The following is a 12,016-nucleotide window of genomic DNA, read 5'->3' on the forward strand; positions in this document are numbered from 1 at the left end:
GGCAGCTGCACTCATTTTCCCTAGCAAATGTAATGTGGTAAAGCTTCACTTTGTAAAGAATACCCAGGTGCAAGGAAAATGTAAAAAAAAAAAAAAATTTGTTTGTACATGATTGGATGATGGAAATCAGCAGAGATTTAGTACATTTACTAAACTCTGGGGATAATGTGTACACTAATGCCGCGTACACATGACCGGACTTTACGGCATATTTGGTCCTGCGGACCGGAGTCCGTCGGACAATTCGATCGGGTGTGGGCTGCAGCGGACTTTTTTTCCCCAAAAGTTTGACGGACCTAGAAATGAAACATGTTTCAAATCTTTTTTGACAGACTCGAGTCCGGTCGAAAAGTCCGCTCGTCTGTATGCTAGTCCGACAGACAAAAACCGACGCTAGGGCAGCTATTGGCTACTGGCTATGAACTTCCTTGTTTTAGTCCGGTGGTACGTCATCACGTACGAATCAGTCGGACTTTCGTTAATCGTGTGTAGGCAAGTCCGTTCATTTGGAAAGTGCATCGTAAAGTCCGTCGAAAAGTCCGCCGGACAAAGTCTGCCGTAAAATCCGCTCATGTGTACGCGGCATTACAAAGTGCACCGTCTATGTAAATTCACTCCATTCCATGTGTCTGAAAACAAAAGACCCCCAGAAACACCCCCTATGTTCAGCCACGTGATTTTTGCCTAGGCTTTAGGCTGGATTCACACCTATGCATTTTTGGTTCTTTTTGCATTTTGCAGATTTGCACTACAGTCAATTTAACATGGTTTCCTATGGAACTCGTTCTGTGGTGCAAATCTGCAAAATGCAAAAAGCACTAAAAATGCATAGGTGTGAATCCAGCCTAATGCCCCGTACACACGGTCGGACATTGATCGGACATTCCGACAACAAAATCCTAAGATTTTTTCCGACGGATGTTGGCTCAAACTTGTCTTGCATACACACGGTCACACAAAGTTGTCGGAAAATCCGATCATTCTGAACGCGGTGACGTAAAACACGTACGTCGGGACTATAAACGGGGCAGTAGCCTTTCAGCTCTTTATTTATTCTGAGCATGCGTGGCACTTTGTGCGTCGGATTTGTGTACACACGATCGGAAATTCCGACAACGGATTTTGTTGTCGGAAGATTTTATAGCCTGCTCTCAAACTTTGTGTGTTGGAAAATCCGATGGAAAAACTCCGATGGAGCCCACACACGGTCGGAATTTCCGACAACACGCTCCGATTGCACATTTTCTGTCGGAAAATCCGACCGTGTGTATGGGGCATTAGAGTAGACGAGGGGTTTTTTTTTTTTTGTTTTTTTTTGTTGTTTTTTTTTGCTTGGCAAGAAAGAGGTACTTTTGATTTGAGACTTTGTAATATTGACATGTCCCTGGAGGTTTATAAGAAGTTTATATTTTGAAAAGGGTATTTTTAGTTTAAAGCAGGTCTGGTTTAATCACTTCCAGGCCATTTTGCTGTGATAGTTTGTCTAACAATCACTTGGTCATGCAACGCTGCACCCAAACGAATTGTATATAATTGTAAACTACCTAGAACACTGTTTTTTTATTTTTTACTTTATAAAAAGGAAAGATGTTGACATTATAAGAAAAACTGTTTGTTTTTTTTACTTTGTTATAAAACATCAAATAAATGTATTACACTTCTTTGAAAAAAAAAACAACAACAAATAAGTGCATAATATTTATTCTGTGAAAGTTAGAGCCTACAAACTATAGGATAAGTACTGTATATTTGAAATTTGTCAAGCCTAATGTTTTACCTTTCCTTTACATTTCTGGAGGCCCTAAAATGCCTTTAGGATGAATTAGAACAGAGACTGCGAGCCAGGCCTTTTCGTCCACATCAGTGCCTGACTTTACAAATGAATTTCTGGAAGAATGGCCAGACATTCCAATAGACACACTCCTAAACCTTGTGGACAGCCTTCCCAGAAGAGCTGAAGCTGTTATAGCTACGAAGGGTGGGCCAACTCAATATTGAACCCTACGGACTAAGACTGGGATGCCATTAAAGTTCACGTGTGTAAAGGCAGGTGTCTCAATACTTTTGGTAATATAGTGTGTACGTATATATATATATATATATGAAAATGAGGCACTTAGCCCATGAAAATGTCAACACCTATACTGACCAGGGCCGTCACCAAGAAGGCTTTCAATCTAAAAATTGGTATTTCATATTTAGCAGCACCCTTTTGCAAATTTGCATCGGATGCATCCGTTAATGTCACAGCTGTTTGCCAGTCAGCCATGCTTGGTCCCCATCCGTAAGCTCGACAGGCATCCCCAGGCAAGGAGGATTAAGCTTTTTCTCTTCTGATTCCAAATTGCAGAGCCTGCGTCCTGTCTCCTCCTGCTATTTAGTGATTGGACAGGAAATGAAGGCACAGCTCTCTCTCTTTCTCTCTCCCTCTTTCTCTCTCCCTCTCCCTCTCAGGCTCAGGCAGTGGAAAAAGGCAGTTGTGTGAGCTGCAAGCACTGGGTGCAGCTTGCTGCCCTGACAATGGAAACTTTCTGAGTTCCCTCCTGACACAAACCCTAGTACAAGGAAGCCTGTTCGGCTGAGTTCAACCCCAGACAGACTTCACAACTTCCTTCCTGCATTCTTTGACATTACACATTGAACAAACAGCACAGAAAAGAGCTGAGAGCCACACAGAGAGCGGGGGTCCACTGAGCCAACGACCAGAGGATTGGGACTTTACTGGGGGGGGGGGAATCGCTGCCTGCACCGGGCAGAAGTTTCACCAAGAAGCAGAAGACCCCTTAGAAGAGACCTGGCACCTATCTACTGCCCAGGTAAGTGTTGGAGCCTTGCTGTGCAAGCCTGACATTGTCTGCTTATCCTACTTTCCAGGACATCATTCTAAGCCCAGCCTGTTTTCCCATGCATACATCCCAGTCTGGCGGACAATAGTACCAGCCTGGCATGGAGATCCACCATCACCTAGCCACGCTCAGGACTGATTAGAATGTTATGTAACTTTACAGGAGGGAGCTGGCTAGAAGAAGGGATTCTGCAGGAAATAATAAAATCTTTTTTTTTTCATAGCAGATGCATTTCAAGGAAAAAGAGGATTTGCAAAAAAAATTACCTTTCTTTGCAGGCTGGACCACAATAAGGGGGCTTTTGTCACGCGTCCCCCCCCCCCCCCCTTAAAAAAGAGACACGGCATGCAAATTCCACTTCGAGTTCCAAATGTTACACTTTAAAGCGTAGAGAAATGCTGCATTGACAGAGGTGATGGGTCAACATTCTGTGCGCATTGTATTGGGGGCACTTCTCAAAATAATTATTTGGCAAAAATTCAAAAAGTTAGTCATTTGGCCGTTCTGCAAAAACATTTAACAAAACTGTTTGCGCTGTGTAGAGTAAGGGAGTTTGGCACATTTAAACAAGTTTTAAAATGAAAACTGATATATTTGTACTAGTCTTTGGCATTTTTTTAAAACTTACCGTAGAATCTCATTGGTTGTTGGCATCCAATACAAACATGGTTTTGCCACGGTTTTTATTTATCAGACGGTATGTAGGTTCAAGGCGCCTGATAGTCGGTGATGCATTCTTGAGCAAGTCGCTTGCAATCTATTTTGTAAGACAATTTTAGGGTACATGCACACCAGCCATTGCGTTACAATACAGCGGCTGGTGTGCGGTGAAATGACAGCAGTGCTGATGCGTCCATCGCAGTGCAGTGCGCTGTTCCTTTTTTTAAATGACTTTATTAAAATGTCACGCAGTGATTTTTCATTAACTTCTATTGGCCACTGCGCAGTGTGAGGCAATAGATTGTCTGCGCTGAAAAAAGTACTGCATAGCATACGCTTTTTTCACCACACAACGCGCTGGTGTGAACTGACCAGGTAGGAGACAAGGCATTTTGCTTTGTCTTGTGGAGGGACTGTGCTGGAATAACTGTCCATCGCAGTTCTACCACACCTGGTGTGAATGTACCATAGAAGCTTTATTATTATTATTTTTTTTTTTTTTTAAGTTACTTATATAGCGCTGTCAATTTACGCTGCACTTTGCATATACATTGTACATTCACATCAGTCCCTCCCCTCAAGGAGCTTACAATCTAATGTCCCTAACTCACATTCATATACTAGGGCCAATTTAGACAGAAGCCAATTAACCTACCAGCATGTCTTACCTTTAATAATCCAGTGAATGGAGCATGTTTTGCTGTTGGTCATATTAGCTGTTACAGAATAATTTGGTACAATAGCTAAAGTACCAAATATAGTGTCACCAAGACAGGAAATGAGGTAAACCCCCCCCCCCACTTCAGAAGCAGCATTAAACCCTGACAGATGTTCTAACTTCTCCTTACTATACTTAGGGGCCCATTCACACAGTTGTTGCATTAATGCTTGTTGTGTCACATGTTAAGGTTTGTTGCATTAAAGTGTTAGTAAACCACAGTTAATAGAAAAAAAAATCCCCTGCAAGGCAATGTCATATATATGTATCACATACTAGCACATTATGAGTGACTTACCTTAGAAGGAAGCTCTCCAGCGCGTGCGCTGTCACCGCTGAAAGGGCTTCATTCTTCACCCAGACTTTCTTCTGGGTTCGCGTCCTCTGGCTACATGAGTGGCCGGGGGTGCAATGACGTCACTCCCGCACGGCACAGGTCCGGCACTGTATGCTGGGTGTTCAGAGCGCATGTGCCGGTGATGTCGCCAGCTGTATGCGCTGTGTGAATTTAGGCTTGCCTGTAGGTACAAGTGGTAGAGCAGAGTTTACTAGCACTTTAAGACTGACAATTTATTTCAAATGGGTAGCTAAGGCACCAGAATGGACAAAAACATACAGCATTTTTCTTCCTATGCACAGCGTTACAACACATGGCAGTGCGTTACTGTGCATTGTGGTGTGTGGCAATACATCTGCATTACTTTAGTGCATTGGTCTGCCATTCAGAATTCAATGCTCTAATGCGTGTAATGTGGATTACCACAACACGCCGCAAACCAAAAGTGTTATTCACTCTCAAATTTTAAAAAGACAGTGGGGGTTATTTACGAAAGACAAATCCACTTTGCACTACAAATGCAAACTATAAGTGCAAAGTGCACTTGAAATTGCACTGAAAGTGCACTTGGAAGTACAGTCGCTGTAGATCCGAGGGGGACATGCAAGGAGAATTAAAAAAAAAGCATTTTAGCTTGCACATGATTGGATGATAAAATCAGCAGAGCTTCCCCTTATTTCAGATCTACCCCTCAGATTTACAGTGACTGCACTTCCAAGTGCACTGTCAAGTGCAAAGTGGATTTGCCTTTCGTAAATAACCCCCAGTGTTTACTAGTACACCCTTTGTGGATCACCTAATCTCAAGTACCCTTTACCTATTTTTAAAGAGACCCTGTCATGTACTAAGATGCCTTCAGTATAGCACATACCTGTAAAGAAGAGGCCAATTGCTTAACTCTCCTGATGCCTACGCCGTTCAACACTGCTCTGTTGTAAAGAACCGGTCCCGCAGAACCAGATGGGACACCTCCAGCAGTGTCAATCTCCAGGGCCTCCCGCAACTCTGAATGCTGATTACTCCCTTTGATATCACATCTTTGTAGGACAGTCTTTTCCTGAAAGCATTTTAAAACATGACAGTGGGGGTTATTTACTAAAGGCAAATCCACTTTGCACTACAAGTGCAAAGTGCACTTGAAATTGCACTTGGAAGTACAGTAGCTGTAGACCCGAGGGGTATGCAAGGAAAATAAAAAAACAGCATTTTCGCTTGCACATGATTGGATGATAAAATCAGCAGAGCTTCCACTCATTTCAGATCTACCCCTCAGATTTACAGCGACTGCACTTCCAAGTGCACTTTGCACTTGTAGTTTGCACTTGTAGTGCGAAGTGGATTTGCCTTTCGTAAATAACCCCCCTTGTCTCTAATAAGCAGCTAAAATATTTTCTGATCTGTTGTAAAATGATGATTGAGGCCTGATTCACACCTATGCAGGTTGCAGTTTGCATATTCCAGGTGCATCTTGCATTTTTCAATACACACTTTTGAACCATTGAAGTCTATAGAACCAGAAAAAAAGTCCCTGGCCCTTTCCAAAAAAAGTCAAGATGTGAACTTCATCCATGGGAAACCATATTAAATGGACTGTAGTGTGTTTCTGCAAAACTGAAAACGCACTAAAAAATGCATAGGTGTGAACCAGGCCTTAGCATTTGCTGAAGTTTAAAAGTGTTATAGGAAACAAAGTTGGATGTACCCCATGAACAGCAATAGAATTACCCCCCTTCCTTCTGGGGTACACCTGGCATTGTGTGGTAGGGATATAGTTAAATCATGGTTGTGGACGCCTGCGTATTTGTTTACTATTCTCCGGCTCAGATGCCATAGAGCAGCACAACAGTGTGTAAGTTATGTGTCATGTTGTAGTTAGTGCGATCACCTGAATGAACAGGAAGGTAATTTATTGTTCAGGGGTGGCAGAAGTGACAGCTAAATGACTCTGACATGTTGCTACGTTACACAGATTGCACAATGGGGTGTAGAAGTTTGCTCATGGGCAAGGAGAGGTGAACTTAGTCCTAGTGGAAGAGAGATACCAACAAAAGACAAGGCTTCTTTTAGAGCTCAATCACAAGGGTAGAAAAAAAAAAATACTGCTTTTAGATGCGTAGTTGCGTACAGTAGAAAATTTTGCACACATTTAGATGAAGCACTAATCAATCACTCCATACACACTGCTGCATATTCACAAGAAAATATGCACAGCAAACAAAAAAGGTAAGACACAGCTGCAGATTTTAAATGCATAGACCTGAAGATATTAGGCTTGTATGCACGGATTTTATGCTGGATCTTCTAGCTCTGCCAGCAACAACCTTTTTTTCATGCAGAAACTACACGTATGCCCGTGTTAAGGAGCCCTTCATTGGCAGCAACAGTGTAGTGCTTAATTTCCCTCATTAGTGAACTGGAGATTGCTTGCTTGTGGACCCTGTGCAGCAACCAAGATGGGATTATTGTATTGTCTGAGGGGTGAAACTTTCCATGGGTAATCAGTAAACAAGTATTAAAAAAATGTCAATTGTTTTTTTATACACAGCACTTTTGCAATGAATCCTCCTCCAGCCCTGGTTCACATTGCAGCAATTTGGCATGCGATTTTACATGTGAAATCGTATACCAAATCGGCGGCTATTGCCGGCAATGGCACCGTCCAAATCAGTGCAACGCCGCACCAATTCCCAGAAGTGCAGAAACCCGCACAGATAAATCTGAAATCCCCCCCCAACAGAAAGTTGCCATGTGAATAGCCAGCTGTAGAAATTAGATTTAGTTTAAATATGAGATTATTATTTATTAGCTCATTGTAAAAAGCTCTTCTAAGTTTAAATTCCCTACAAGCAATGATGTGAAAACATTGTCTATCTTCTATGTTAGTGGTCTCCAAATTGTGGCCCAGGGGCCAGATGCAGCCCTTTGCTTGCTTTATCCAGTCCTTGGGGAACTATTTTCATTCACTGATACCAAAAATGGAACATAATTCCCCCCACTGACACCTATGAAAGGGCAGAATTCCTCCCAATGACACCAACAATGGGGACCAATGACAACAAAGATGCAGAACAATTCCTCCTAATGACACCAAAGATGGGACACAATTCCTCCCAACAACACTAACAATGGGGACTGATGACAAAGATAGGACACAATTCCTCCCAATGACACCAAAGATGGGGCTCAATGACAACAATAATGGGGCACTACCCCCCCCACTGATATAAAAGATAGGGCATAGTTTATTCCTACTGACATTGAGACCTTTTCTACTCCCAGTGGCCTCAGTCTGGCCCCCCTTAGGTCTGAAGGACAGTAAGCTGGCCCTTTGTTTAAAAAGTCTGAAGACCCCTGCCCTAGACCAGCTATCCTCAAGCAGGGTTCCATGAAACCATAAAGGTTCCTCCAGATGTTGCTTAAGCTGTGGCGGATTGACCTTCTATTTGATGGTGTCTGCATAGTTCTGGGGTCAACACAACTTGGTAAAGCCAGCTACGTGACACCAGCTATCTTTTTAGCTGTCTATAAAGATGGCATTCTGAACACCACTTTAAGGGGGGGGGGGGGCATTTTTCTGTTATATGTGGTGGTACTTGGAGTGAGAAATAAAAAGGGAAACCTAAGGACACCCACAGAGGAAGTAGAAAAATGAATGATGGCAGAGAAATTATGGCATACATTCTCAACAAGGTTCCTCCAGAGGTTTCTAGGGGTTCCTTGAAGAGTGAACAGTGGTGGATTAATCTTTGGCCTGATGGTGGCTGTATAGTTCTGTTACCAACATCACTCGGCAGAGCTATTTTCATTGGACCAGTGGAGCTTCTCTTCTCTTAGGCCACAGGTGTCAAACACAAGGCCCGTGGGCCAAATCCGGCCCTCCAGGCCATTTTATGTGGCCCTCACATCTCTCCTGCAGCTGCAGGAGAGCTCCAGCCCTCCTCTTGTCCTCCTCCAGACTTTCTGCTTTCAAGCAATGCTTCCAGCTTCTTCCCAGCAGCAGCATAAGGAAAGGGGGTGCACTGTGATGTTAGGGAGAGTAGGGGACTCAACTTCTGATGGTGGGGTGGCTCTTGACATCTAATGTAAGGGGAAGGGATGCGCTGGACATCTAATCTTACAGATACGGCCGGCCCTTTTGGGGACGCTCATGGTGCTGATGCGGCCCACGATGAGGTTGAGGTTGAGTTTGACACTCCTGTCTTAGGCACTACTAACACCAATGATCTTGTTAGCTGTCTCCAAGGTAGGCATTCTTTTTACTGACCACCTGTGTAAGGACCATTCTTCCAGCTATCCACCAATGTATTGGGGCATTACCTTGACCACCACTGTAATGGCCATTCTTTTCACTGACCACCAGTGTGAGGGAGCCCTTCTCTTATTTACCACCAATGTAGTCATCTGCATATATAATAATTTTTGGCAGACCTGAATGTTATTTTAAAAGTTCCTTCATGATAAAAGGGTTGAGAAAGGTTGCCTTATGGTGTATTGGCCTGGGGCATATTGGGTAAAAAAAAAAAAAAAACATGTAGTGGACATAGGATAGTGTAATTTACATTTGGCGAGGTTGCGAGTGACCATAGGCTTATGGTATATGCAACTTTAAAATAGCACTTGTGGAGAATATTTTTGTCTCCATGCAGAGGAAGAAAAGGTCACTGTTGATGCTCAGGGGAAGCCCAGTCTTACATCCTTTCGGGGGACATCAGGATGATAAGAATAACTTAGTGCTGATGGAAAAAATACCAGGGGTTTCCTGTATAGCAGAGATGCCCAGTGATGGATTCATTACGTAAAATTGGGAACTGTCTAGTATGAGGAAGGAAAAAAAAATATTTCCGATAGGGCAATACACAAAAAACTATATATATTTCCCTATCAAGAATATTATTTTTCATTGGATTTTTTTCCCCAATTCTATACAGTTTCCAATTTTAGCTGGCAAACTGAAGAAAACATTGTACACACATTTGTATTTCATTTTTAAAATCCCTGTTTGTCTACTGCTTCTACTATGGCATGGAGGAGGAGATGAGAGATATTTGGAACCCAAACTTTCCAACATGTGGGAAAATCTTTGTACATGGTATAGAGCAGATCCGATGCTAGGCAGCTCTCGCTTCAGATTTGTTCCCTAAAGAAGTTAAATTGTTTGGTTACCATTACGAATAAAGTGCTAAATTTGCACACTCAATCCTGTGCAAGTGAAATGCTGATTTTTTGCTTGAACGCCATTGGATGTTTGAAGTGAACACAACGTCACCTAATGTAAATATTCACATATATTGTCCCCGTCATAGTAAATCAATCCTTTTGCCACCCCCTGGTCAATCCTTACATGCAATGGCCCATCCAGGTTGTCACAGTGCAGTGCATTTCCGCAGGCTCGCTAATGAGTGTTTCGTTAAGGCAGCCCATTCATTGCAGATGAGCTGCCAACCCAAAAAAGTGCAAATTATCTTGGCTTTTTAGCAAATTAGTATTTGCTGCCACAATGTGGAAATTGTTCAGAATGATGTAATACAATATACTTAGGTTCGTATGTTACAATGTCTTTGAATAACCTGTGGTAAAATGTATTTTACTGGGCCTTACCATAATGCAATAGTGAATCGGCCAAAACTATTTCCAGTAGTCCTCTTTGATGCTGCGATCTGTTCTTCTTACTAACATGTGCAATGGTCTTTATTGCTACAGAAATCCCCAGAGATAGGTAGCATGCTGTTTACTCAGATCATAGGATAGTGAAGCCATCAGATCAGTAGGATAGCCAACAAATTAGCATTTTCAGAAGTAGAAGTGAGGCATGGCGACCTTCATAGTTCGCTCAATACAAGTTTGGTCAGTATTTTTTTTTTATTATTTTTTTTTATTTTATTTAGGTTGGGTATTTATAATGTATAGTGCCAACAATTACTCAGCACATTATATGTTGTATATTCATATCAATTTCTGCCTGCAAGGAGCTCACAGTCTAAAGGTCCCTAACACACATGTATACATACACGCACACACATACTAGAGTCTGTTTAGATAGAAGCAATTAACCTACCAGCATGTCAGTGCAGTGTGAGAAACCAGAATACCCAGAGGAAACCCTTATAAATACAGGAAGAACATGCTAACTCCATGCAGATATAGTGTCCTGGCTGGACAGAAAGTTGTTTCAAAATTCCTAAAATAATTAGTGGGGAAGCTCTTTCTTACTTACTGGGCCCCATCGGATCTGCATTGGCTGCTAAGATGAGAGATATTTCTGTCCTGTCTGGACAGAAACATGGATTTTTTTTTTTTTTAAAGACAGCTTCAATCTGAACTCCAGGTGAAGAGCTAAGTACACAGACTGCCAAAAAGTTTTGTATATCTGTCGATCCAATCCTGAGATTTACACAGCTCACCCCTGTCTAGCAGACAATGGGACCTAATCTTTCTCTGCTGCAATTTCACTTTCTGATCCGCTCCCTACTTCTATTCAATGACTGGACAGATAAAGGAGAAGCAGCACAATGATGAGCTCATCTCTCTGGCACTCTACATTCTCCTATCTCAATGGTTCTCAACTCTTGTCCTCAGGACCCACTCACAGACCAGGTTTGCAAGATAACCGAAATACATCACAGGTGATATTATTTGCTGCTCAGTGATTGCAGTATTCTAGTCTGCATACCCCCAAGGTAATACTTAAAATCTGGCCTGTTAGTGGGTCCTGGGGACAGGAGTTGAGAACAACTGTTCTATCTGCATGCTCCATATGCTGCTTTTGCCTCCCCCAGCCCTACTGTACAGGAACTGCACAGGGCTGATGCCAAGGTAAATTCAGATGCTTATACTAGTTGCAGTAAAAAAAAATACAGGTAATGATGTATGAGGGCCCATTAACAAACACAAAGGGGGTTATTTACGAAAGGAAAATCCACTTTGCACTACAAGTGCAAACTACAAGTGCAAAGTGTACTTGAAATTGCACTTGGAAATGCAGTCACTGTAGATCCGAGGGGGACATGCAAGGAACATAAAAAACAGCAATTTAGCTTGCACGTGATTGGATAATAAAATCAGCAGAGCTTCCCCTCATTTCAGATCTACCCCTCGGATTTACAGCGACTGGACTTCCAAGTGCACTTTGCACTTGTAGTGCAAAGTGGATTTGCCTTTAGTAAATAACCCTCAACGTTTGTGAGAAAGAGAGGATCTTTTTTTGTTTGTTTGCAGTTGGTTGGCAAATCCAATAAAAAAAAAAAGTTCCAGCAACAAATGTTAAATTTCAGGGATGACTGGCATCTACAGATGGAAAACAAACCTGTAAATATTGTGCTCTGGCACTGCCCGCTGTTACTCTGCTTTCCCAGGCACTGGCCTTGTGTTACATACAACCTTGGCTGCTTGGAAAAAAAGGGCAAAGTTTAGTGCCTGCGGTGATATCTTGGGTTCCTCATACATACTGAATTCCAG

At 42.4% G+C, this 12,016-nt stretch overlaps 1 protein-coding gene across 1 annotated transcript in view; it reads left to right on the forward strand.

Moving 5' to 3' along the window:
• The first annotated feature begins 2,392 nt into the window (after positions 1 to 2,392).
• Positions 2,393 to 12,016, forward strand: part of ITPKB (inositol-trisphosphate 3-kinase B) — a 164,132-nt gene continuing 154,508 nt past the window's right edge. The window contains exon 1 of the mRNA XM_073628302.1: positions 2,393 to 2,816. The gene's annotated coding sequence lies outside the window, so the exon portion shown is untranslated. The remainder of the gene's footprint in view (positions 2,817 to 12,016) is intronic.

The sequence above is a fragment of the Aquarana catesbeiana genome, linkage group LG04 (assembly GCF_042186555.1).
Source record: "Aquarana catesbeiana isolate 2022-GZ linkage group LG04, ASM4218655v1, whole genome shotgun sequence".
NCBI classification, from domain to species: domain Eukaryota; kingdom Metazoa; phylum Chordata; class Amphibia; order Anura; family Ranidae; genus Aquarana; species Aquarana catesbeiana.